The sequence below is a fragment of the Crinia signifera genome, chromosome 6 (assembly GCF_055691185.1).
Source record: "Crinia signifera chromosome 6, ASM5569118v1, whole genome shotgun sequence".
NCBI classification, from domain to species: Eukaryota; Metazoa; Chordata; class Amphibia; order Anura; family Myobatrachidae; genus Crinia; species Crinia signifera.
Window position 1 is genome coordinate 167773587 of NC_139222.1, and position 26799 is coordinate 167800385.

Here is a 26799-nt window from a genome sequence, read left to right on the forward strand (position 1 = left end):
CCGCATGCCAGCGTGCGCCTGGGTTTGCTAATTTACGCTGATTACTACTCAAACACATACACCTGAATGTAATAAGCAATGCTGCAGTCTATTAAGTCCAAACCATGATTTCACTACCTGCAAGCCACACACAGCACTCAAACACATTGGAAGCTTATCTTTCTATACTTCTCTACATTTAAAGGTTTGTTTAATTTAAGGTAAGAATCTTTTTAAGACCTGCTTATATATGCTAAGGTAGGTATTTGTTAAACAGTTATACACATTCACTATGTGCTTTCATAGACTTTACACAGTAGCACACTCAATCTACACAAGTCGACATGTGTCAACGTGTTCACTCTAATACAAACATAGGTTTTGTATTTATGATACAATAACATAAACCACATCTAACACCTACAAAGGATGTTTCAGCAATGTTTTAAGCCCATGCCCACTATTTTGCACATTAATTAATTTAATCAATTAATTAATGTTCATAATTATAGTTGAAAGGCAAGATTTGCAGGTCCATATATGTGAAGGGTATGCCAGCGTACACGGACGTACGCTCACTCTCACGAGCGGTGACATAAGCTGAGTTTTCTATTGAAAACAATAGGGACCCGTCCGTGCAAGCTGGCGTACGCTCAGATAGCCGCAAGAAGTCGGTGGGAAGACGGACGAGAGACGTCCGTAAACGGTGGCGTACGCTCTGTTGTACGCCAGTTGTCGGAGTGTAAGGGCTGGTCCGTCCGTGTACGTTGGCGTACGCTCAATTGTACGCCACTCCCCTTCGACGTTGTTTCTGGCTGTACGTATGCGGCTGAGTTGTGGGTGGACTTAACCCCAAAGGCCGCGTACGGAGAGCGTACGCTAATAGTGAACGTACGCACGTTTGCCCGCTCCGATCAGAATAACCTCCTTAATTCCTACAGCCTGCAGTGCCAAACAGGTGTGAACATTCAGTGATTGTAGCAGCAGGTTTTCTGTAGTTACACCACTGTTCAAAAGTCTGGGGTCATCCAGACAATTTCATGTTTTTACATGAAAACTTACTTTTATTTATTAAATGAGTTGCAAAATGAATAGAATATATAGTCAAGACATCGGCAAGGTTAGAAATAATTATTTTTATTTGAAATTATAGCTTTGTCCTTCAAACTTTGCTTTTGATAAAGAATGCTCATTTTGCAGAAATTACAGCATTGCAGACCTTTGGCATTCTAGCTGTTAACTTGTTGATTTAATCTGAATACATTTTACCCCACACTTCCTGAAGCACCTCCTACAAGTTGGATTGGCTTGATGGGCACTTCTTGTATACAGTCAAGCGTCTCCTACAACAGTTCAAGTTGAGATCTGGACACTCCATTACAGACAGAATACCCGCTGCCTGCTTATTCCTTAAATAGTTATTGCATAATTTGGAGATGTGCTTTAAGTCATTGCCCAGTTAGAGGAGGAAATTGGCTCCAATCAAGCGCTGTCCACAGGATATGGCATGGCATTGCAAAATGGAGTGATAGCCTTCCTTATTTAAAATCCCTTTTACCTTTTACAAATCTCTCACAAATGTTCTTGTGATCCAAACACCTCAAACTTCGGTTCGTCTGTCCATAATACTTTTTTCCAATCTTCCTCTGTCCAATGTCTGTGTTCTTTTGTCCATATTAATCTTTCCTTTTATTGGTTAATCTCAGATATGTTTTCTTCTTTGCCACTCTGCCTAGAAGGCCAGCATCTCTGAGTCATCTCTTCACTGTGGATGTTGACACTGGCATTTTGTGGGTAGCATTTAATGAAGCTGACAGTTGAGGACCTGTGAGGCAGCTATTTCTCATACAAGAGACTCTAATGTACTTGTCTTCTTGCTCAGTTGTGCACCAGGGCTCCCAATTATCTTTCTATTATGGTTAGAGCCTATTTGTGCTGTTCTCTGATACCCCCTTCACACCAAGAAGCAAATGACCAGGTTAAAGCTTTTCAACTCTTTGTGACTGCTCATGTATTGGGGTGTGATTGTGTATGCAAGGGTTGGAGAGGGGTTCTGCTTATTTTGTTAGTTCCAAACCCATGGCAGCTCTGCTCCAATATACAACTTCATTGTTGCACTTTTTAATAATACCCTTTCAGAAGAACATTTTATGTATGTCAAGCATAAATGTGTTTCCATTTTGACATTTTGACCATGTCGACCTTTAGACTGATGAACTTTTGACCCGGTCGAACTTATGACTGTCGACCTAGACATTGTAGATCTAATGACCGTATACCCAATAGAACATCATCATCATCTTGACCCAGCAGGACCCCTAGACACACTTAAGGATCTATTTACTAAAGCTGTGTACACACTGGAGCAATGTGTACCTAGACCATATGATATGCCATATACCAGCCGACATATCATAATGTGCGTACACATCAGAACAATGTAAAGATGACAGAAAGATCCCTTGTTCCATGCTTCAGAACACTGTATGGAGCCGGAATATATAGCATGTGACTTTAGGAGTGTGTAAATTGGCCATAGCTCTGAACGACCCGACAGCAAAAAAAGGCATTTCGGGCTGAGGTTGCTCCAGTACCAGCTTAAGCCATAAAAATTAAGTGAAATAAAGAACCAGCCAATCAGCTCCTAACTGTCACATTACACATTGTTTTGAGAAATAGTTATTAGGAGGTGGTTGGTTTGTACTTTATATCCATCCACTTTATTGGTCTCTAAAGCCGTGTACATATGGACCGATTTACAGGTGATTTTGACTAGATTGTCAAAATCGGTTGGAAAGTTTGACATATCGCCCCCAACGCTATAGCTCGGCCAAACAGACAAGAACAGTGCAAGAGTGCATTTGGCCACAACGCCCTACATCTTGATTACACATTGAGTCCTGTGTGTACACCCTTTTAGGCTTAGTATATAGACACCTGATTTACCTTCCCAGCCACTCCAACAAGTAATTTCTATTATCAAGGTAGGTAGTTTGGCAACGTCTATTTTTTTTTTGAGGGGGGGGGGGGATGTCATACCTCCCAATTCCTTAGGACAAGTGTAAAGTGCAACAGAATATGCTACGCTATATAAAAAACTGTTCATAAATAATAATGGGCCGTACAAATGCTTCGATTTGGACACATTTCGAATCTAAATTGAACAGTGTTAACTGCCTTCAATCTAGATTTGTTCCTGATGCGCGGCCCCGCAGCACTGGGATCGAAAGCAGAAATAGACTTGCCTGGCAAGTCTATTTCTGCTTTGATCTGGAAGATTGAAGGCAGTTACATGCTGCTCTATGCAGAATCCCTCCCTCCCCCACATGCCATCCTCCCCCCCTCCTATTCGATTGCGGCAACCCGCCGGATCCTGGCGGCTGTCGATATTAAATCAGTATCGATGGCTGCCTGGATCGAGCCGTGCGTACACCCCTTCACAAAAGAGGGCTTTGAGAAAAGGAGGGAAAAGGGCCTTGCTCCAGGGAGTTTACAATCTAGCAGTGAAGGAAATAGTAGGGAATAGCCATCAAATAATTGCAACTACTTTCTGAAGTATATCCAATCAATTTTTTACAGTTCAAATTGATCACCTGATGTATCTGTTAGCGTGTTTCTATAGTGTAAGTCGATGCAACTTTCAACACTCCTTCTATGTGACGGTTGCGAAGCGAACTAACTAGAGATGGGTTGTTCGCGAACGAAGCGGGTCTTTTGAACGGATCCCATAAAAGTTCTAAACGGAACGGATCCTAAAAAGGTGACCCGTCGTTCTTTTACTTTCAGTATTGTTACATTTGCCTGATCTCAGCACTGCCACCTGTGGCAGCTGAGATGTACTAACTCTGGAGACTGAGTTACAGTGCTGTGACTGCAAGTAAAATAAAGAATAACAAGGCTGCTGCTGCTAGGGATGGCCATCGGTGCAGACCATAGTTGCCTACCCTCCTGCATTCTGAAGGAGACTCCCTGAATTAGCAGCAATCTCCCTCTCTCCCTGATTAGTCTAGCAATCTCCCTCATTTCTCCTAGCCCACATTACAATGTTACATTTATGGGGAAAAAAAGGAATGAGAGACAGATACATTTACATTAAATAATCAGAACCATTTCCCAGCACTTTACCAAGTATAGTAGCTCTTACTAATGGCTTTGGGGCTCATGTACATTTGGATCTAAGTAATTTTAAAAGATTCCTCTTAGATGTAGCAGTACACACCCACACTTCTAGGTGCCACATTCACAATCTCTAAATAGATGGAACTAGACATGCCCTTTGGGTGGAGCACGACATGCCCCCTCAATGGGGCGCTGTGCAAAATTCCACTACCAACTATAATCTCCCTAAAACTAGTTTTCAAAAGTAGGCAAGTATGGTGCAGACGCCATCGATGGTTGCCATCGATGGCGATTCTGCACCCAACCATCGATCAGTTTTACCCGGTCATGTATTTTCTTATTTGTTCAGCTCACTGTTTAAAAAAAAAAAAAAAAAAATTATTGTAAAACAAATGACCCCTTCTTTCAAAGTAAGACGTTGATACGTGTAAAAAATTCGGATCTTGTCACGGACCGAACTTTCGGATACCGACTCTCGTTAGTGACCCGTTTTGCCCATCTCTAGAACTAACTAGCATAACGTAATATCATTACATTTACCCACAACAAAGATGGCCCCCTCTGAACGTCATGAGTTCTATCACGTGATACATTGACACAAGGCGTTCCTACGCCCGCGGGATCTGACGTTGTCCCGGAAGTCTCGCGGGAGGATCTGCCCCGGGGCGGAGCGGAAGCGGCCAGCAAGAGAGAGAGAGAGGGGAGAGGTAGCTCCGCGGAAAACGGTGAGACCGGCAGACGGGGAATAACGGGGCGGAAGTGGCACTGAGACATAGGGAGGCATACTGTCATCTAGACGGGCTGGGTTAGAAAGAGATGGAAGGTAACACCCCGGCCCGGCTATGGAGTGTCAGCCTGGTGCTGGGGACATCTGCTGGGTGGAGTAGGGTAGGCAGGGACGCCTGTACGATGTACGTGATGGGGGCAGCGGTGATGGCACTTGGTGGGTGGGGGGTGGTGGTCATGAGTAAAGTGCTAGAGCTGTGGTGTTATACTGACTAATGGACGGACGGCAGTGAGCTGAGCTGACTGCATCAGGCTTGTCCTGTATGCAGGAAGAGGATGGAAGAGAGATGGGTGAGTGAGGGGGTATTCTGCCTTTTTCCCCCCCAGAAGCTGTATAGGCAATATTGGGGGTTGGGTTGGAAGTAGTAGAGAGAAGTGCGGGTGGCATGAGCAATCCCCTGCTAGAGGATGTGATTTTAGTTTAAGCAAGTTCACTGAGTCTCTGCACTAAAGAGTATAGGACAGGCAGTGGCACAAGGTGATGGGGGAGCAACAGATGAAGAGAGTGTGTTAGTGAAGGCAAAATGGGGAAGCAACTTTTGGGAGGGGATATCTGATCAAAATACTTGTTGTGGGTGGATTTGGAGCTGATTTGGAGCTTTTTTTGGCGAGAGACTGATGCAGGAAGTGATTTCATATATAGATAGATATGAAGAATGGTGTAAACCTCATCTAATTTGGATACTTGTCATCTCCATTTTACCCTACATTGAGCATTCCTCTAAAATGTTAAGGCTTTCTTCGGACCATGTATTATAACTTATTCATTGCAGGCTTAGGAGCAAGATATAGCCAATTGACTACTCAGTACAGCTTGCCCAGTACGTGGCATCAGTAACTGATTTTGCATGGTGTATAATACTGAGCTTTTCATCTGGGAAACCTTTAAAAATACAATATCACAAAATATAACACTTGACCAAAACTACAGTATCAAAGCTGGTGATTCATTTTCTATATAATGTGATTTGCCAGACCCTGTGGTTTGTATCTTACACATTATCTTTTATTTAAATATTCTTTTTTGGGGTTTTTAGATATACAATCTTTTCATTTTGTCCTTGATGAATAAGCATGACTGCTGCTTTGTCTGTGGTGCCTTCTTTCATGTAATACCCCTTTTACATCAAAAATCCCGGATCCGACCCGGGATTTGGAAGAAGAATCCAAACTGGGACGGATCTGGGATTTACACTGCGGTGCCCACCCACAGTGTAGAGGGAGGCGGCGCTTGGAGATGACATCATCTCCAAGCGCCGGGACCGCAGTGATCCCCGTCGGAAACACCGTTCGCCGTGCTGGGGGCAGCCCAGCACCAAGGTAAGCTGCTGGTCTGCCCTCAGCCCCTGTGCACCCCCCCAGCTGTCATCCGGGAGGTGAATGGCTGCCGCACACAGGCCTCCATTCACCTTCTATGCTGCCGCCGCTGCTGTCTGCAGGGTATAGCGGTCCGCAGGTTGCACGTCCTGCATTGATGTAAATGTGAGCTGGGTCGGATGACCCGCCATACCCATTTACACCGCCCTCGGTACTTTTTTTTTTGCATCCATCGGGACCCAAAAAAATCGCGTTGATTGCATTGCATGCAACTAAATCGCATGCGATGCGATCAACGTGATTTTTTACATTGGAACCAATGTAAAATGCCCCCCAGACCACAATTTTCATTGTATACCCACCCTCATGGGTGAAATGCCCCCCCCCCATTGTTAACGCCAACCTGAAGCATGGCGAGTGGCGGCGGTACGCTTCCTCTGACATTTTCATACCCCCACTATCCACGTCGGCGTGCAGTTGATTTTATATAGTGTGGCGAGCGCAGTGGGGGTATGAAAAGGTCGTAGGACGCGTACCGCCGCCCCTCGCGGGCTCGCTACGCTTCAGGTTGGCGTTAATCGTGGGTTGCCGTTAACAATGTGGGGGCATTTAACATACACTTTACCCATTAGGGTGCCTATACAATCAAAAATCGGGGCCATTGGCCCATTTAACATTGTTCCCTATGGAAAATTTATAATGGCATGCAATGGACGCGATCAACACGATTTTCACATTGCCAGCAATAAAGGCTAAAAATAGCTAAATATCGCGTCGGTCGCTTACCTTAAGTTACCTTAACTTAAGGTATGCGATCACCCACGACGGGCGCCGTACTAGGAAACAAGTACCCTGCCCTCTACCCAGGTCCTAGCCATGTTTTACCCAGCTCAGGACCTGGGTAGAAGTCCCTTGTAAAGGGACACAGCGTGTCCCATTTACGCTGCCGCTGACCCGGGTCTGACCTGCTGAAGACCCGGGGTTTTGCGGCGGTGTAAAAGTGGTATAATCCAGAAACTGTCTTATCTGTGCTGTCCCATGCAAGTGATACATCTATGATCAGCTGAGATATAGGTGAAGCAAACATAGATTATACCTCATGCCTTCTGTCTGGTGATCAGCGATGTATCTTGACATACCTAGGACTATGTTGCTTAGAAACATAGTCCTAGGTATTTGTAACAAAATTTGTTTTGTGTAGGTTGTTATAGATCATCCTGATTTGCTGTACATGATCACATGATGTTACTCAGAGTGGGAAATATCCTGTGTAAAATAAGTGCAGCATTTGTGATGTCAGCAGTCTCGAGATTTCCCCTCAGGTCTCAAACAGGGAAATTTGGTGACACCTATAACTTATTGGGAAACTGGGAAAGAAATGACCATATGCTATATCACAATAGCATGGTCACATAGCTTTGTTTTTCATATTAAATTAGTAAATGTGAATAGCAAGTGCAATTTCTGAGCCAGTTTGTCAAACCTGAATATAAAGTGCATCCGGAAATTATTCTTAGAGCTTCACTTTTTTTTTTTTTTTTTTTTTTAATGTTACAACCTTATTCCAAAATGGAATAAATGTATTATTTCCCTTAAAATTATACACACAATATCCCATAATGACAACATGAAAAAAAACTTTGGGGGAGATTTTTGCAAATTTATTAAAAATAAAAAAACTAAGAAATTGTATTGTAAACTAAAGTATTGACAGCTTTTGCCGTGAAGCTCAAAATTGAGCGCATCCTGTTTCCACTGGTCATCCTTGAGACATTCCTACAGCTTATTTGGAGTCCACAAGTGGTACATTCAGTTGATTGGACATGATATTTAAAGGCACACACCTGTCTATTTAACTAGACATGGCATGTCAGAGCGCAAACCAAGCATTAAGTAAAAGGAATTGGCTCTGAGACTGGATTGTATTGAGGCAAAAATCTGCAGAAGGCTACAGAATAATATAGGCTGCTTTAAAGGTCCCAATGAGCACAGTGGCGTTCATCTGTAAATAGAAATTTGGAGCCACCAGGGCTTCTCCTCCTAGAGCTGGCCAGTAATCTAAACTGAGTAATCGGGGGAGAAGGGCCCTAGTCAGGGAGATGACCAAGAACCTGATGGTCACTTTGTCAGAGCTACAGCATTCCTCTGTGGGGAGATGAGAACCTTCTAGAAGGACAGCCGCTCCTTAGCCAAAAGCACATGGTAGCCAGCCTGGAGTTTGTCAAAATGCACCTGAAGGAGTCTCAGACCATGAGAAACTAAATTTTCTGGTCTGGCCGCATCATGCTGTGGGGATGTTTTTCAGCGACATGAACTGGGAGACTAGTTAGGATATAGGGAAAGATGAATGCAGCAATGTACAGAGACATCCTAGATGAAAACCTGCTCCTGAGCGCTCTTGACCTCAGACTGGGTGTTGATGGTTTATCTTTCAGCAGGACAACAACCCTAAGCACACAGCCAAAATATCAAAGGAGTGGCTTCAAGACAACTCTGTGAATGGCCTTGAGTGGCCCAGATTTGAATCTGATTGATCATCTGTGAGAGATCTAAAAATGGCTGTGCACCAATGCTTCCCATCCAACATGGAGGAGCTGCAAAGAGGAATGGGCGAAACTGCCCAAAGATAGGTGTGCCAAGTTTGTGGCATTATATTTAAAAATACTTGAGGCTGTAATTGCTGCCGAAAGGTGCATCCACAAAATACTGAGTAAAGGCTGTGAATACTTTATGTACATTTTCTTAGTCTTTTATATTGTAAAACTTTTTTTTGCATGTTGTAATTATGTGGTATTTTGTGTAGAATTTTGAGGGAAAAATAAATTTATTCCATTTTGAAATAAAGTTGTAACATAAAAAAATGTGGAAAAAAGTGAAGCGCTGTGAATACTTTCTGGAAGCACTGTAATAAAGCACAATATCATATTCTGATAAAATCAAGGTGATTGTTTTGAAAAGATAAGACAAAATAATTGGTATGTTTTTAAAATCAAAGTTAACCTGGGAATGTATATCCTACCTAAGGAATTGGCCAGTTTTCATATTGAGCACAGCATGGTCTTTCAGATCTTATGTGTGTCATTTATAAATGCACAACATGAAAAATTAGATAAATCCTGCTGAGCCAGTACACTGCATCCTAGGGATTTTGGTTTTTGGGTATCCTGCAGTGAAAATACTAGAGAAGATAACCATTGCAACCTATATGCTTTGAGATTCAAGTAGGTTCTATAAAATCATAGGTAGACCCATTGACCCTTTATACTGTTTATACCCGAACTCGGTGGTTCCCAAACTTTTTGAATCACTGCACCCTACCGTATATAGTATATTTTTCATAGCACCCCAAGGCCAAAAGTTTTGATACTGAGAATTTCAGAAAAAAAATATTAAATTAGATAAATTGTGATTCTCCGGTCTAGTTTATAAGTGGAAGCCACAAGAACTGATTTTAGCTAGATTATTGATTTGATTTGATGATTGAATAATTTGAAATGGTCCTAGACCACAAACCTGCGGCACCACTGCAAGTACTCTGCGGCACCTCAGGAAGCCTAAGCACACAGTTTGGAAACAACTGCCCTAACTGTTTAAGACAGAGGTTCCCAATCTTTTTTGATTCAGGGCACCCTAGAGAATCAGAATTTTTTTCACGGCACCCCTAGGTCCAAAAAAAATGAATTAGATAGGGTTTATATGCGATTCTTAGCGGCAGTTATGTGGTAAAGGGCAGGATTTGCTTCTGTTTGTACACATTCTATGATTGCCAGCCACCAGCACTGGTCTTGCTCATAAATAATTAACCATTAATAATTTGAGTTGGTCCTGGACCACCAAGCCGCGGCACCCCTGCATGTGTCCCGCGGCACCCCAGGGAGCCACGGCACACAGTTTGGGAACCACTGGTTTAAGCGATAACAATGAACAGAAAACATGTTAAGTTATGCAATAGAGTAGAGCTTACTTTAGGGTACATGGGCCCTTATTCTGGTTCACTCACAAAGGCAAATTCTTTCTCAAATGGACAAAACCATGTGCCTTGCAGGTGGGGCAGATGTACCTTGTGCAGAGAGAATTAGATTTGGGTGGGGTTTTACTTGAAAGTTAGATCTGTATTGCCATGTAAACATAATGCGGTCAGTATTTTCCCTGCACAGAAACAAAATAACTCACCCCAATCTAATTCTCTCTGCATATGTTACATCTTCCCCCCTGCAGTGCACAAGTTGTTTTCCATTTCAGCAGGAATTTGCCTTTGCAAGTGAACCAGAATAAGGGCCATGGTGTGTTCTAGGACAGAATTATTTCAGACCCAGCAGTGTTGATAAGGTCTCTTTGTTGTGAACGAAAAAAAACAACAACATTTTTTGGGAGATATGCATATGAATAGGTGCAAAGCCTATTGCCCTGCTCCAGACAACATAAATGTACCCTAATATATAGCTTCCTTTGTTCATCACCTTAGTAAAACGAATATTCTGTCTACTTCTCCTCCCTGACAACAAGGCACTTTGCCAGAACAAACTTCTTTAATAAGTTAATTTTTAAAACAGGAGATGGGAACCAAGGAGAAACTTTTACAGTATGTGTTCTCATGAGCAAGCTGCTGCAGTGCTGGAAAATCTAAAGCTAGTTTCACATTACACGATTTTTCGAAGCAATATGCATGATAACGATATAGTTCTCAATATTTTATGCATGTCGTCTAGTGCACAGTTTCTCAAACTCGGTCCTCAGGACCCCACACAGTGCATGTTTTCTGACAGAATAATAATCTCCACCTGTGGGTCTTTTAAAAGGTGTCAATGGGTAATGAATTCACCTGTGCACCTGCTGGGTGACTTGGAAAACGGGAAATGAGGACTGAGTTTAAGAACCCTTGGTCTAGTGTATATGCACTATATTAACAATGCGCGGTCCAGCAGGTGGTTAGTGACCTCCACTGTCATCTACACATGCATCTCATGGACAGCATGAGCCTGGCTGTTACTGCTGAACAATATCATTCAGTGTGTATGCACTATATTGTTTGTCCAGGAGTTCAAGGGAAAATCATTGGCCATATTATTGTCTAATGTGTACCCGGCATACGGGGTATGACTTGTAGGGTCGACCTGCATTAGCTCGACCACTGGCGGTCGACATGCATCAAGGCTGACATGTCTGAAGGTCGACATGGGGTTAGGTTGACAGGGTTATTAGGTCAACACAAGCATTAGATCTTCATGGACAAGGTTGACAGTCAGAAGGTCGACATGGGAGCTTTCACTTTTTTTCCCCCAAATGTCGACATGGACACTAAAAATGTGTTCTGCGGCCCCTCGAATGGCTCACTAATCTCGCCATGCTTTGGGTACACTATTTTATTCTCTCACCATGCCCTAGTGGTTGGTAGGGCAGTAAATAGCGCCTATCGGCTATAAAAAAAGGTGAAAAACTCCATGTCAACCTTTTTGACTGTCAACCTAGGCCATGTCGTTCTAGAGACTGTATTCCGGCATAAGAATGTCTCCAGGAAGCAGTACATTAGTAAAGTGTAAGGACCAGACAATGAGTACATTTATACAATTTTCTTGGTACAAATGGCTGTCCTAATAAGCCTGTGATTTTCAATTTCATTTAGGATTTGGTGTAACAGATTTTGTGGCTAAATCAGGAATATGCTTCAGCACTCCACATAATCCATATTAAAGTATGACCTATGTCATTACACACTAGGCATACTTAATGCTTTTTCCAGGAATTATAAATGTGCGGCCAGTCAATAGGACAGCAAAACTCCTAATTAACACCATTCCACTATATCTTATATAGGCCAGTGAATGAACATCCCATTTGTTTTATGCAAGAACTTGACAGAAATGCCTGTTTCACTTTGGTGACTTTCTATCCCTATAAAAAATGGCTGCTTAGGCTAAATAGCATTGTTTTAAATAATATATATATATTTTTTTTTTTAACTATGTAATAAAAAAAAAAATACAGTATTTTCTTTTCATATCTTAACAATGTGACTTCTGTTGCTTAATTCATTGATAAGCTGGGCCGTGTGTATGCCTACTTTGTACACCCCTGCCATTGTATGGCCCCCCCCCCTGCAATATTGCCTACTGTGTATGTACTTGCCAATTCGGGGTCCTGTAGCCTGTCTGTTTGGCTGGGTACACGTCATTTAGTATGTACCCATCTTTAGTATGATGGATAGTATCATATGTGAAATAGGCTTATGTATAAAGTGCATTGGTTGTGTAAAGCAGAAGTAACCCTTTTAGAAAAGATTGACTTGTACCATAAAGGGCACATTTCCACCCTTTGCCTGCGCATGTGATGATGGTAGATTTGGGATGTAGTACTGGTATAGCATATTGTTGCCATGCTATGAAAGGGTTTTGCTGTATAATATTTCCCACAATTCATTGGACACCCTTCTTGAGAGTGCGGTCTATCTAGCCCAGCGGTTCCCAACCCTGGTCCTCAAGGACCCCCAACAGTGCACGTTTCCAGGTCACCCGGCAGGTGCACTCATTATTCAGACACATTTTAAAATATCCACAAAAGGAGCTAATTATGTCACTTGTGATTCTGTGTGGAGACCTAGAAAACCTGCACTGTTGGGGGTACTGAGTACCAGGGTTGAGAACCACTGATCTAGCCTATTAGATGGTTAGTGAAGCAGTGATGCTTCCCAACCGAATGAGAATGCATATTCTGCTTCAGGCAGTAAATGCAAGAATAATGTGATGGGCGTCTTAAAATAAGGAAATCTTTAAGCTTTTATTATCCTAAATATTTCTCCCCAAGGGAAGAGTAAAGTTTGCTTAAAGCAAAATGTAAGGATAGAATCCAGCTATCGCCCAGTAAAACCTCATTCACCTGCAGAGGCCACCAGCACACTGTGCTGCGTTCCTGCCATTTTCAAAATAGTCTTTTCCCTTTACATCTTATTACTGCCTTTATTGGTCTCTCTGACCTAGATTGGCGCTAAATAACATGTTTCAGAAAAATGGCCTATAGGGAAACACTATTTAACTATATGCTTATTAAATAGGTCCTGAATTTCTTGCTCATAAAGCCTCTTCCTTCTTATTTTCCTTAGAGATAGCAGGTGCTTCCCAGTTTTCCAAGACTAGTGAAAACCTTTTCACTAAACCCAGAAAGGCTACACTTATCTGAATCTGTTTATTGATAGGTCATGACTTTTAACAGATGGTAACTCAGTAACTCAGTAGGGTACAGTATATGTGTTGGAGACCCCTACCTTACAGTGCATGCACTTGCATTTCACAAGCAGATGGTATAGCCTGCAGTTCTGTCATTATGGGGTCAGACAGGCAATACATCATCTGAGCATGCACAAAGCAGCAACTTGGCCTGACATGGGTTAAGTCAGCATTCTCCTTAAGAGGAAGTTAGCATTTTAGCGTTACATCAAATTAAAGTGGTAGTTCTGCCTTCTGTTTGTGTTCTGTTAAGGATTAGACCCCTAGCACGTACAGTAGAAGGCCTGTTCCCTCACCGCTATTTATTCGGTACGCAAATAGCTAAAAAACTAAATTAATATGCGAGGATAGTAAACAGCAGTGCGTAGAATCACTCTGCATGCATTTTGTTCTGTGCTGCACACAAATCTGGATTCATAACTAGACCATTTTCTGTTCTTTGCTAACACCACGGTAATAACACAGTTCTAAGAACATATTTTCATTTATTTATGTACTGGTTTTATTTAGACGTTCCTCCTTGCTAACTATGGAAAGGCTTTTGGCACACTACTTCGTTAAAAACAGCCATACCAAAACACTGTGATGCAGAATTATAACCATATACATACAATTGATATCTTTTAAATCAAACACATTTATTAATGTAATTGACTTTATGATGTATTGTTCCTAGTGAATTCATATGCTGCAGTACCTTTGGATTTAGGTTCACACTACACAAAGATGAAATGCAAAAAAGATTGTATTTTACTTTTCCGTTTACTTTGCATTTTAATGTGAATCTATCCTGGCCCTCTTTAAGGGTTGTGGCTTATAGCCTGTGTCTACATAGACTGTTAATAGCTCGACCGGCACTATTGATTGACAGTGGAAAGGTCAAGGCATGAAAAAAGGTCAGCATGGTTAAAAGGTTGAAGCAACCAAAAGGTCGACATGGGAAATATCGACACATGAAAATGTCAACTTGAGGTTTCTTTATAAATGGTGTCTGCATCTGTTGACATGGACCCCCAATTTGTGAAATACGTACCCACACATGGCTCACTTCGCTCACCATCCTTGGGGCCTGCTGCTTCGCTTGGCACACTTTACCATTCTCGTTTGTAGTCCCTGTGCATGGTAAAATATGCAAGGCCAAAAAAATGGGAAAACTGATGTCAACCTTTTGACCATATTGACCTTTTGCATGTCGCCCTATTGTCTATCTAGACCAGGGGTAGCCAATCCTAGCCCTCGAGAGCTACCAACAGTTCACATTTTCCAGACAACCTAGCTGCTGCACAGCTGCAATCATTAATCACTGACACATTTTAAAAGATATATAGATGGATCTAATTAGCTTACTTGTGATTCTGTGAGGAGACCTGCAAAACATGCACTGTTGGTAGCTCTCGAGGACTAGGGTTGGCTACCCCAGATCTAGACACTAGGGGTGAAATGTAATAGGATGAGAAATTCAGAAGGTGAGACATTTGGTAAGAAATCTCCATATTTTTTTTTTTAAAGTGGCAATCATTTACACTGCAAAACCAGTTTCATTTTGAAGTGTAAGTGATTGCCGCTTTAAAAAAATATGGAGAATTCTTACTAAATCTCTCACCTTCTGAATCTCTCATCCTATTAAATTTCACCCAGTATCTATCAACTGGAACCATCCTGCAAGGTACAATCAGTAAACATGTCTGGCAGCAATGGGGTTAAGCTGATCCCACCAATCTCCAACTCTTGCTGTGATGTTTGTGACTGTATTTCACAAGTTTGTGGGTGAGAAGACTTTCCGGTCTGATTTCCCCTGCATGCTACAAATATATTTTGTTTCTGTGTGTGGCAATCCAAATTTGTAATGTATATTCCAGTGAAGTATAAAGGTTCCCATATCGTAGGGCAATTTACATCCGATTAATGCCCCTTTCAGACCGCACTTTAAAAACGGTATATTGACGTTTTTTTACCGTTTTAAAACGGTAATGTGTGCGGTCTGAAAGGTGCAGGACCACTTAACCGGTTAGAAAAAAACGTTTTTTCTAACCGGTTAAAATGCAGGGTCCTACCCGTTTCAGAACCGGTATTTTAGGCTCAAAATCGGTTCTGAAACGGTATTTAGGACCCAGCCAATGAGCTGGGTCCTAAATTCAGCACAGTGAATACTTAATGAGCGCTCAGTAAGTATTCACAGCACTGGAGCCCCCCCCGCGCGCGCGTCGACACCCCCCCGCGTGTCGGCGCCCCCCCGTGTCGACTTACCCCGTTCCGGTATCTCCGTTGTGGTTCCCGGCACTGCAGCTCAGTATGCTCGGAAAGCACTTATGAAAAAAGTGTCTTTCAGAAAATGGCTGCCCCCATACGAAAGACAGTTTTTTTAAACAGGGTTTCCTATGGGGCAGCCATTTTCTGGAAGACACTTTTTTTCATAAGTGCTTTCCGAGCATACTGAGCTGCAGTGCCGGGATCCACAACGGAGGTACCGGCACGGGGTAAGTCGACACGGGGGGGGGGGGGGGGGCGACACGCGGGGGGGGGCGCGCACGTAGACACGCGCGGGGGCGTCGACATGCGTGGGGGGGTGTCGACATGCGCGGGGGGCGTCGACACGCGCGAGGGGGGGAGGAGGGGGGAGCTGCACGGAGGGGAGGGCTGAAGGCTGCACTGGCTTTGACCCTGTATTTGGAAAGTTTCCAAAAACGGGTCTGCCAGTGTCAAAAAATCGGCACTTAAACGGTAATATACCGTTTAAGTGCTGCGGTGTGAAAGGGGTTTTATCTGGCAGACCCGTTTTTGGAAACGTTTCCAAATACAGGGTCAAAGCCAGAGATGCGGTCTGAAAGCAGCATTAGTCACCTTTTTATGCAGTTGCGATGCTAAATCCAGGTGGTCCAGTGCAATGCATTGTATTGTGGCGCACGGGTTGCAGAATAATGTTGGATTGCCAATCCTTCAGGCAGGCTTGCCTGGGATCGCAAACGATACATCATATGCAAAATTACTGCATATGGTATATCGTATCTGGTAACCTCCTGGGTGGCACAAGGAGGGATTATGCGTGACTTCCCCTCAGAAAAGTTGACCTAATGTATGTCCAAATTCAGGGTTATTTAGGAGTAACTTTGGTCTAGATCTGGGGTAGCCAACCCTAGTCCTCGAGAGCTACCAACAGTGCATGTTTTGCAGGTCTCCTCACAGAATCACAAGTGAGCTAATTAGCACCATCTGTGGATCTTTTAAAATGTGTCAGTGATTAATGAGTGCAGCTGTGCAGCAGCTAGGTAGTCTGGAAAATGTGCACTGTTGGTAGTTCTCGAGGGCTAGGGTTGGCTACCACTGGTCTAGATGGTTTTGTTTTTTTAATCTGTATTTCCACCGTGCATGCTTCGCTTTCAGCCACCTTTTAGCTGGTATTGGCAGGTTACAGTGAACGTAAGGTCGACGTTCATTAGGTCGACACCCTGAAAAGGTTGATATGGCTTTAGGTCGACAGGGTCATTAGGTCTACACAAGCATTAGGTCGACATGGGCTTTTCACATTTTTGCTGAGCCGACAGAAGGTATTTCATGCGTTACCATCCAATAAGGCATGGAGGTACAATAAAATAGTGTGACGAGCATGGTGAGCGGACGCGTTGCGCCAATAGTGCCCATGTCGACAGTGTTGATATTCTGGCCAAATGACATTGTCGACGTAAGGCCCGTCGACCTAATAATTGTGGACCTTTTAGTGGTCGACTCAATTATCTTAACCCCAGTGAACAATAGCTCAAACTTGTCTGCATAGCAATTTTAAATGCAGTGTCAAAAATCATTAATTTTGTTACAATATGGAAACTTACTGTGAATGTTGTTATTATCACTATTTTTAGATAAAGTAACTTTTCATTTCAGATTATATGCCACACTTTCTTCCACGTTTAAAGAAGACCTGTCCATTTTTAGATAATTGGTTGTTTAATGTACTGCAAAGTGTGACGTGTAGTACCCAGTTTGTTTTATTTCTGTTTACTATTGTAAAGCGCAACAGAATCTGCTGCGCTATCTAAAAAAATTGTAAATAAATAAATATGTCTATGCTCAGGGACATCGTGGAAAATAGCCGAGCTGTATGCACAGTAATGTTGGTTTTATAATCTCCCAGTTTACTGAGATGGTGAGGTAACTGTGTTTGCCTTGTCATGTATCATGTGTTGGATATGCTGTGTGTACTGTGCTCTAGGTGATGGGTTGGTCATGCTATCTATAAAAGGTTACCTGTATTGGATTTGAGATGCTTTCCGTACTGGGTTGGGTGCGGTATGCCATCTACATCTATAATGGGTTGTATGTGCTTTTAAAAAAAATGGGATATCAATAATGGGTTGGAAAAGCTATATATAATGGGTTGTTTATAATGAGTGTGCATTCTATTAATATTGTGACATTTCTAATGGGTCAGCTATGCTCTGGATTAATTGTAATGGGTTGGTGATTGTACCTAGTGGGCAGGATATGATATCTATAATGGCTTTATCATGCTATGTATAATGGATTGTCAATGTTGTCTATAATTAGTTGAACACAGGTGGGTATTCAATTTAGTGCCGCTTCTTCGACTAGGCAACAAATCTGCACTTTTCAAATATTTTTTTTTTTTTTTTTTTTTTTTTTTTTTAGGGCGAATGGTTATTTGCCCTATTCAATTAACATGCCCAATTTTTGCTCAGTGCTGAAAAACATGTGACTCGTCAAATTAGCCACTGATTCATGTGTTTTGGCTACTTTCTGGGCAAAATTCCTGGCATTTTTACCCTTTGTGTCCCTTTTCTCCCATGCCTTTTCGCGTCCCAATAAAGGTGAAATGGCATGTGCAAAAATACTCAACATTTAACAAACTGCTCCTTGTTAACTCTACACGTTTTGGTTTGTATGGAACACTTGTAGCTATCTTATTAGGGTTTAGGGACGTGTTAGATTCTGTATGGATAATGGAGGGCACTTCTATAGAGATTTATACTAATTTTGCAAGTGAATGTTGATTCATGTTAATAGTGTATACAATTTGGTTTTAATTCCCTTTTTTTATATACTCTTATCCCTTTTCATTTGCATAAATTTTCCCACCTGAAAAGATGCATCAGTGCACAAATGTGTAAGGGTAACTCCACATACAACTAAAATGTCATTTCTGCAGAGTGATTAAAACGAATAATATATTGAAAACACTTTGATAGGGCAGTATAAAATGCGGCCGATGAGGAGGTTTGTGCAGGAGGATTGCTTGTTTTCAGTGAGCATGGTCGAAAACAAGCCATCCTAGCTGTCTAACCACCTCGCCGGCTGCTCGCTGTATTCAATGTTCCAGGGAAAACCTCACCATCAGAGGATGGCGAGGATTTCCCGGAACGGCGAGGCTCGCCACAAATGCAGCGAGCCCTGCCGTTTCCACGGCCACACTTGCTGTTTCCACCTTACTGAAAAGAACCAGCAAGGTGGAAACGGCTTATGAAGGGAAGGCCGTTGAATACTCTGATGGCGAGCTATCGGCATTGGTCGCTGTATAGCTCGTCGTCAGAGGCTTGCCTGCGGCTTTGAATATACCCCACTGTGTTATCCAGGGACCCTAATAGGTTTAGCATTTGCCACTATTTTTGGACTTGAGTACAGATAACCTGTAAATGATGCTTGTAATAAGTACATTTAGTATTACATGATCTCTGTTCAGATGTGTGTTTTGTATTGTGATCAGTCGCATTAAAAGAATGGGAGTGTATTGAACACAGTGAGGAATAGCACATTCCTTTTCCCAGTATTGGCAATGTCTAACTATTTGTTGTGATAATAACATTTCTATGAATAGTGATCAGCTGTTGCTGTGTAATCCAGGCTGTTTTGTATAGACACAGGGTAGGCAGGACACCACATGTTACAATGAACACTGAATACTAGCCACATGTAACCAGAACTGGCTTTTGCAATCCATGTTTACTCCCAATTGCACTACGGCACTCCCTCCATCTGATATGCATCACAGAAAACATTGGGACCAGCACATCCATCACTGACATCGATGGTCGGATCGGTTGTATGAAGCTGTTAGGAGATTGAAAGTGTAGTGAGTTAAACTACCAACCAATCATCTCCTGTCAGTTTGAACAATGCCTGTAATATGGGCGTTAGTTCGCTGCTATTTTATCTCTCTCTACTTTATCGCGCTCCAATGCTTAGTACATCTTTCCTCTTATGGCTCATACACAATGGGTGATTTTTGAGCTTCTATCAGCTTCAAAGCCGCCCATTGCGTATGGTTAGGCGATGCACGCTCCCTCACCATCGCCGGTGGCCTCTGTTCATCTGCTGCTATTACCAGCAGACTGAACGGCTTTCCATAGCGTCCATCAGGTCAGAATTAGGTCTATTATTTGATAGGGGTTGGTATTAAAAAGATGCATGTTTTTAGATGCATGCTTGCTAAGCACATGAGCAATTGCATACACACTGCCTGGAGGGAAGCGGTTCTGGTATCTGGATGCCTTGTCCCCCCGGGTGCAGATTGACAGTATTATGGTCGACCACTCTTGGTGCATCCCGCTAAGTTAGATGGCTAAATAAGCAGTAGCTAGCTAGACTTCAGTGGGTTATCGGCGGTTCCGTAGTCGACCAGAGTTTTTCAGGATTTTTTGATGCAGGTCCACTTGGGTCATACTTTACTATACAAGTGGACATAGAGTTAGAATAGAATTGTGTGCCGAGCATTGCGAGGTGCCGTATGCATGGCGAGCGGACACTGTGCACATACTGTATACAGTGTCCCCGGGGGTCCCTGTGACTAAAGGCACCAAATAATTATGTGAATCATGTGACTGCCGATCCCCAGCTGGCGTCTAACTAGTGTTACTGCCGCTCTACCGGCCGCCGTCTAACTCGTCGAGGATGGTCTACCTGCTATACCATAACCAATGGTTCTGGACTTGTTAAAAATGTCAGTCTGAATAATTTTTTTAAAGAAATGTCATCCCACATAAAATCTTTAATGTTAGGTCACACATTTTTGAATAGCACCTTGGTAATGTGCACTACACTGATTGCAGCAGAATTTTAGCACACGCTGTGTCAAAAGCACTTTTGTGTAATTGTGACCTTTTATTGATAATACATTTATTTTCAGTGACAGTAATGTAAAGTTGTCCATACACATACAATATGACACGATTTCGACGTATCGGGCCAGTGAATCCTGTGAAAAGGATTCTGACCCGTTCGGTCCCGTGCACGTCTGGTCCAGCTAATAAAGATACATCATATCCTTCAGCATTGAATGGAATCGAATGGTTTTTGATTAGATTAGATACGTCTTTATTGTCATCACTCCAGGTAGGGTGAAAAAATTCAGTTAAGCATCCATCCAAATACAGACATTAATAAAAATACAAAATGATCCACAGGCTTTACAATAAAACTAACACCCATAAACCCTCCCCTAGCCCAATTCAGCATTTAATTCTAAAATTGCCCTAGGATAAAACTACTCCTCATCCTACTTGTCCTACTCTTCAGACACCTATACCGTCTACCCGAAGGTAGTAAGACAAACAACCCATTTGCCGGATGAGTTCCATCCTTTACGATGTTATGTGCCCTGCACAAGCACCGCTTCCTATGAATGTCATCAGCAGCAGGGAGAGAAGCCCCCACTACCCGTTGGGCCAGTTTAATTACTCTCTGGATTTGCTTCCGTTCTGCAACAGTACAATTTCTGGTCAGGATGCTCTCCACTGCACACCTATAAAAATTTGTTAGTATGCGCAGTGGTAGTTGTTGTCTTTTAAGCATCCTGAGGAAAAAAAGGCGTTGATGAGCCTTTTTAACCAAACAGTTGATGTTAGTTGACCATGTTAGGTCCTCTGAAATATGGGTGCCCAGAAACTTAAAACTAGAGACACGATCCACATTCGTCCCATTAATTTGTACCGGCATAACTGGTCTAGATTTCCTCCAGCGAAAATCTACTACAATCTCCTTCGTTTTGTTTACATTTAGGAAGAGATTATTGGCACTACACCACTCAGCCAAATGCTGAATTTCATCTCTGTATGCCGTTTCGTCATTATTATCAATAAGGCATACTAATGTTGTGTCATCTGCAAATTTAATAATGGTATTGGAATTATAAACTGGCTTGCAGTCGGATGTAAAAATTGAATAAAGAAACGGGCTTAATACACAACCCTGAGGTACCCCAGTATTCAAAATGGTATATATTGTATGCAAAATGACTGCATACAATTTATCGCATGCAGTCTAGCTGCAGGGGAGCTGCCAATGTATTGAATGTGAGGCTGCAGACAATACCTCAGCCAAATGTATGGGGTCCTTTTCTGTTTCACAATAATATATATGAGGTGCCTAAAAAACTTGGAAGAGAAACATTATACTCTACTAAAGCAGTGTACACACTAGACGATATCTTAAACCATATGGACGATAACGACCAGTCACATCAAATTTTTGTCTATATCATATAGTGCGTATGCACTATATCAGCGGATCTCAAACTGTGGGTCCCGACCTTCTCAGCATGGGGTTGCAACTCCATGTTGCTGACCATCAGGCTAATAACTCTTCTAATCTCGGTCAGTGATTCAAGGAGTCTGAAAAATCTGTTGAATTGTCTGTTATTTTAGTCTCTTTCCATCCTTTTGTACCTGCACAATGCTGCCATGTATGTGCTGTCTGCTGACCACACATGTGATGTGATGACTGGATTCAGTACTGAATCCCGGTGGTCGGGATCCCGGCGTTCAGAATCCCGACAGCCGAAATGCAGACAAGGGGGGGACGTGGATCGCCCCCCCCTTGCGGGCTCGCTGCGCTCGCCACGCAGCGGGCCCGGTGCCTCGCTACGCTCGGCACACTAATTTATTCTCCCTCCAGGGGTGTCGTGGACACCCACGGAGGGAGAATGTGTCGGTATTTCGGCGGTCGGGATTCCGGCGTTGGGATTCTGAACGCCGGGATCCCGACCGCCGGGATATTAACTGCATCCCGTGATGACCTTCTGCAGTAACTTGCTGGGGTCGCGTAATTATTTTTATTGTCTGGTGGGGTCCCAGAGCAAAACCGTTTGAGGACCCCTGCACTATATCACTAATGATGCAAGCTCCCATGGGTCCTTCGTGATGGAAGCAATATGTGGAAGTAGAAAATGGTTATTAATATTGACCTAATGCATATACCATTTCATGGGGAGGTTCAGAGGTTAAAGCCAACAAATCAGGAGAGTGAATACAATATGTACCTATGTCCTCTAGTTGTGACCCCCTCCAATTTAGTCTGCGGACAGCATTGACTAGACTTAAACCATTTTATACCCCTGCTATTGCTGCGGTTATGTTAGTGGGATACTCATGAGATTTTTCTGTTACTTATGTATGTAAAGAGTGGGTTTCTTATGTTCTCCAATTGTTTTGCTGACCCATCTAATGTCGTCATAAATGTTTGCTGTGTTTATATCTACATGACATATGATGTCTGGATGTTTTTACTGTTCCTCTACCCCCTTCGTTCCTCTCCCTTTTTTTCTTTAACCCGTATACATATACTTATATTCAATAAAAACCGTTGATGAAAAAAAACAACAACAAATCATCCTGTCACAGCAAGATTACTGCTCTATCCATGCTGTGTGAAAGGAAGTGTTGTTGATGCAATTATTTGGACAGCACCGATGGTTTAATGGTTAGCAATACTGCCTCACAGCGATGAGGTCATCGGTTCGATTCCTATCATGGCCCTAAAGGCCCATACACACTGGGCGACTTGGAGCTGAATGCAGCTCAGTTTTGTCTTTTGAGCTGCTTTTAGCTCCAAAGCCGCCCAGTGTGTACAGTGCAGGGATGCGAACTCCCACATCATTGTCGGCCCAGCCGGTCATCTGCTGGAATTACCAGAAGATGAGCGCCAGGTTGGATGGCTTTCCTTAGCGTCTTGCTATGGGAAATTGTCCACTCCCAGGAAATTTGCCAAAACAAATAAAAAATGCTCAGTGTGTGTGCACTTGGCGCTCTTCAGCCCAGTGATTTTCTCTATCATCGGTCAGCATATACTCTGGGCAAAATGACCCAGTATTTATGGACCTTCACTTTAAGGTGCAGGCAAAGCAGGTCTGTGTCCATTAATCAAAAGAAGTGCAGCTTTTTTTTTTTTTTTTTTAAATAGTGCACCCACTAGCTTTCCATTACTGAAGGCAAAATGCAGATTATGGCTACAGGGAATCACAGACTAATTTCCTGATGTATGTTACAACATATACAGCATTGTAATAAATTAAAATCAAACCTTTATTTGGATATTTCATTAAGAAGGAAAACATACATTTTCTACTATTATTTGTACCTGTACCTCCTTGAAAGGGTTTTCTTAGATTTAGGCACTGGGGTGGTGGTTCCCAAACTTTCTTGACCAGGGCACCCTAGAATATCAGCATTTGTCCAAGGCACCTGTAGTCAGAGTTTCTTATGGATAAATACAAAAGGAAAGTAAATTGTGCTTAACTGTCACCCTCTGGTCCAGTTATGTGGTGGGGAACATAGCTTTGGTTCTAATTGTCCATACCTTTTATGATTGGCAGCCACTGCCTATAATTTTGAGCATAAATAATTTGTTTTGGCATGGACCCCCAACCCGAGGCGTTAATGCAAACATCCCAAGGCACACAGTTTGGGAACCCCTGCACTGGGGGGTTATGCCCCCTACACACGGGCACATTTTTTCCTGTGCTAAGCGATCTAGGTTAGCATAGATCGCTCGGCATATATCCATGCTATGCACCAAAGATCTAGGTTAGCCTAATGTTTGCATATTAGCATGCACTGAATATCTGAGCCAGCGATGTGCAGCACCACACATCGCCATCGCTACGGGCTGTACACAATGAGCATTCTAGTCAGATTGCTTAGAAGATAAGCAACAATTGCTATGTGTCTAGGGGGCATTAGACAAGGGCCCATTGTGAGCTTTTGTCAGATTTGAGCCAAATCAGGTGTATTGGGTCAATTTATCTGTCAAAATCTGATGTGTAGGACCCAATGCACAATCCCGTGCCATTGGGTATAACCAAGAGATTGATTCTCCTGCACATAGGATAAATCTCGAGTCAGTCAGGTCCAACTTGTTGGAAAAGTGTAAGGGGGCCATAAGGTTAGTGTTTGGCTGTGGGTGGAGGTGGTTAGATTCAGACACCCCATCCCACTTAAGGAAGTGTTAGGTTTGGGAACGTTAAGGCTCATACACACTGGGCAACTTTGAGCCGAAAGCAGCTCAAGTTTCATCGTTTGAGCTCAAAAGCCACCCTGTGTGTATGGGGCAGTGATGAGCTCTGATGCACGCTCCTGCATCATCAATGGCACCAGCAGATGAGTGATGGGGTGGGCGGCTTTCCTTAGCATCCTGATATGGAAAGTCATCCACCCCCTGGGAAAATCACTCAAAAGGGTGAAAATCTCTGTGTGTGTATGTACTGAGCGATTTTCAGCCCAGCAATTTTCAGTACTTGTTTAGTTTCACGGCAGCTGATATATCTGATGCGAGATTAGCCTATATATCGGATGTGATATCGGCCGATCCGATGCGATTTTGTTACCTGTTCATAACTCCACTACGCATGGAGTCGAGTTTATATAGTGTGGTGAGTGCAGTAATCCGCGTCCCCTCACGGGGCTTGCTACCCTCGCCATGCTTCGGGCTCGCTGCGCTCGCCACACTATATGAAATCAACTCAATGCGTAATGGATAGTGGGGTTATGAACAGGTAAAAAATCGCATCGGATCAGCCGATATATATTGGCTGATATCTCATCCGATATATCGGCCGCTGTGAAACTAAACAAGTACCCAATTTTCCCCATCATCACTCACCATACAGGCCGGGCAAAATCGCCCAGTGTGTATGGACCTTTAGAGTAAGCTGCAGGGGGTTGGGATCTTTTGGTCTACAGTATGTTGGTCGACACCACTAGGTCAACCTGGGGAAAGGTTCACATGGGATTAGGTCTACACAAGCATTAGGGTCGACAGTCAAAAGGTCGACATGGGGTTTTTCACGTGTTTTTTTTTTACCCAAATGTTGATACAGTCGACATGAACACCGTTTGAAGTGCACAGCATCACTCGATTCGCTCACAATGCTTCGGCACACTATTTTATTCTCTCACCACGCCCTAGTGGATGGTAGGGCATGAAATACTGCATGTTGTCTAAAAAAAAAGACCTAGACACTTGACCTGTTGACCTTGACTGGTGTCGACCCAATGTTGTCGCCCAACATACTGTAGACCAAATGACCGTATCCCGCTGCAGCTAAGGAGAGGGGCGTATTCTTTAGGTGCCCATACATGGAGTGATGTGCTCTGTACTTTTTTGTGCTAGAACGCATTGCATCTGGTTCAAATAGCATGCGCTGTGCTACAGCAGCATGCTTTTTGTACTAGATAGTACAGCTGTACATACTTTTTGTGCTGTGTGCAGAAGCGTGCATCGCATTGGGAAAATGCTCCGTGTATGGGCACCTTTACCAAGCCCATGTCTGTATTCTAAGTAGTGGGATGCCGCTGTTGGTCTTCTATCCATCCTGATCCTGTATGCAGGTCATGCATATGTATTCCCCGGAAGTAATACAGTGATCATGTGCACTAAAATAATGAATGGAAATGATTGACAAATGTGAAGGTCGACATGAGTTTATCAGTTTTAGATGTGTATGTCAGCAGAGCCAATGGGATCTAGTCATTTTTCAAACATATGACCAAGCGTTGGCTTAATTTTAACATTTGTAACAAGTGATGACAAGAATATCACCCGTTAAATCTTCAACAAAATTTGTGTCAATTTAGTAAAAGTTGTAGAGAAAAGGGGTATAGATGGAAAATAGAGAGAATATTGTGGTGGGAAGGCTTGTAATAGAACAGTTTGACAACCACTGTCTACTAACAATAGGCTATGTATTCTGATTGCTGTTTACAGGCAGCCTTGTACTGTGTGTATCTTTTCTGTAAAGCAGTCTGAGTTCCTCTGATAACTACTGCAATAGTCTTATCTTAATATAGCAAGCCTTGCCTCTAGTGTCATATGACATACACCCAGCCTATCGGTATTATTTGCTGTATTACGCATACAGGCCCAATGTGATGGTGGGGAACATTCTACAATGTTCTCTAGGCTGTGCATTGTGAGTTATACAGTAGATAGATGAGTTTTGATGCTATGTAGGATTTTCGTGGTCTCATTGCACAATTTGTGTGTTAAGACTATAGTTTGCGAACTCATTTGTATGCAGGTTTCAAAGCATTTTATTGATTTTTGGCCAAAGTGCTACTAGTAATGTCTTTACATTTTGGCAGCCAGCTAGCTCAAA

The 26799-nt window shown here is 42.8% G+C and overlaps 1 protein-coding gene across 3 annotated transcripts in view; it reads left to right on the forward strand.

Moving 5' to 3' along the window:
* The first annotated feature begins 4685 nt into the window (after window positions 1-4685).
* Window positions 4686-26799, forward strand: part of GRB2 (growth factor receptor bound protein 2) — a 50747-nt gene continuing 28633 nt past the window's right edge. For 2 of the 3 annotated variants that reach the window (XM_083148023.1, XM_083148025.1), the window contains exon 1: window positions 4686-4823. The gene's annotated coding sequence lies outside the window, so the exon portion shown is untranslated. Of the gene's footprint in view, window positions 4824-5057; window positions 5176-26799 lie in introns of those variants that run through there. The other variant, XM_083148024.1, reaches the window with a different exon arrangement.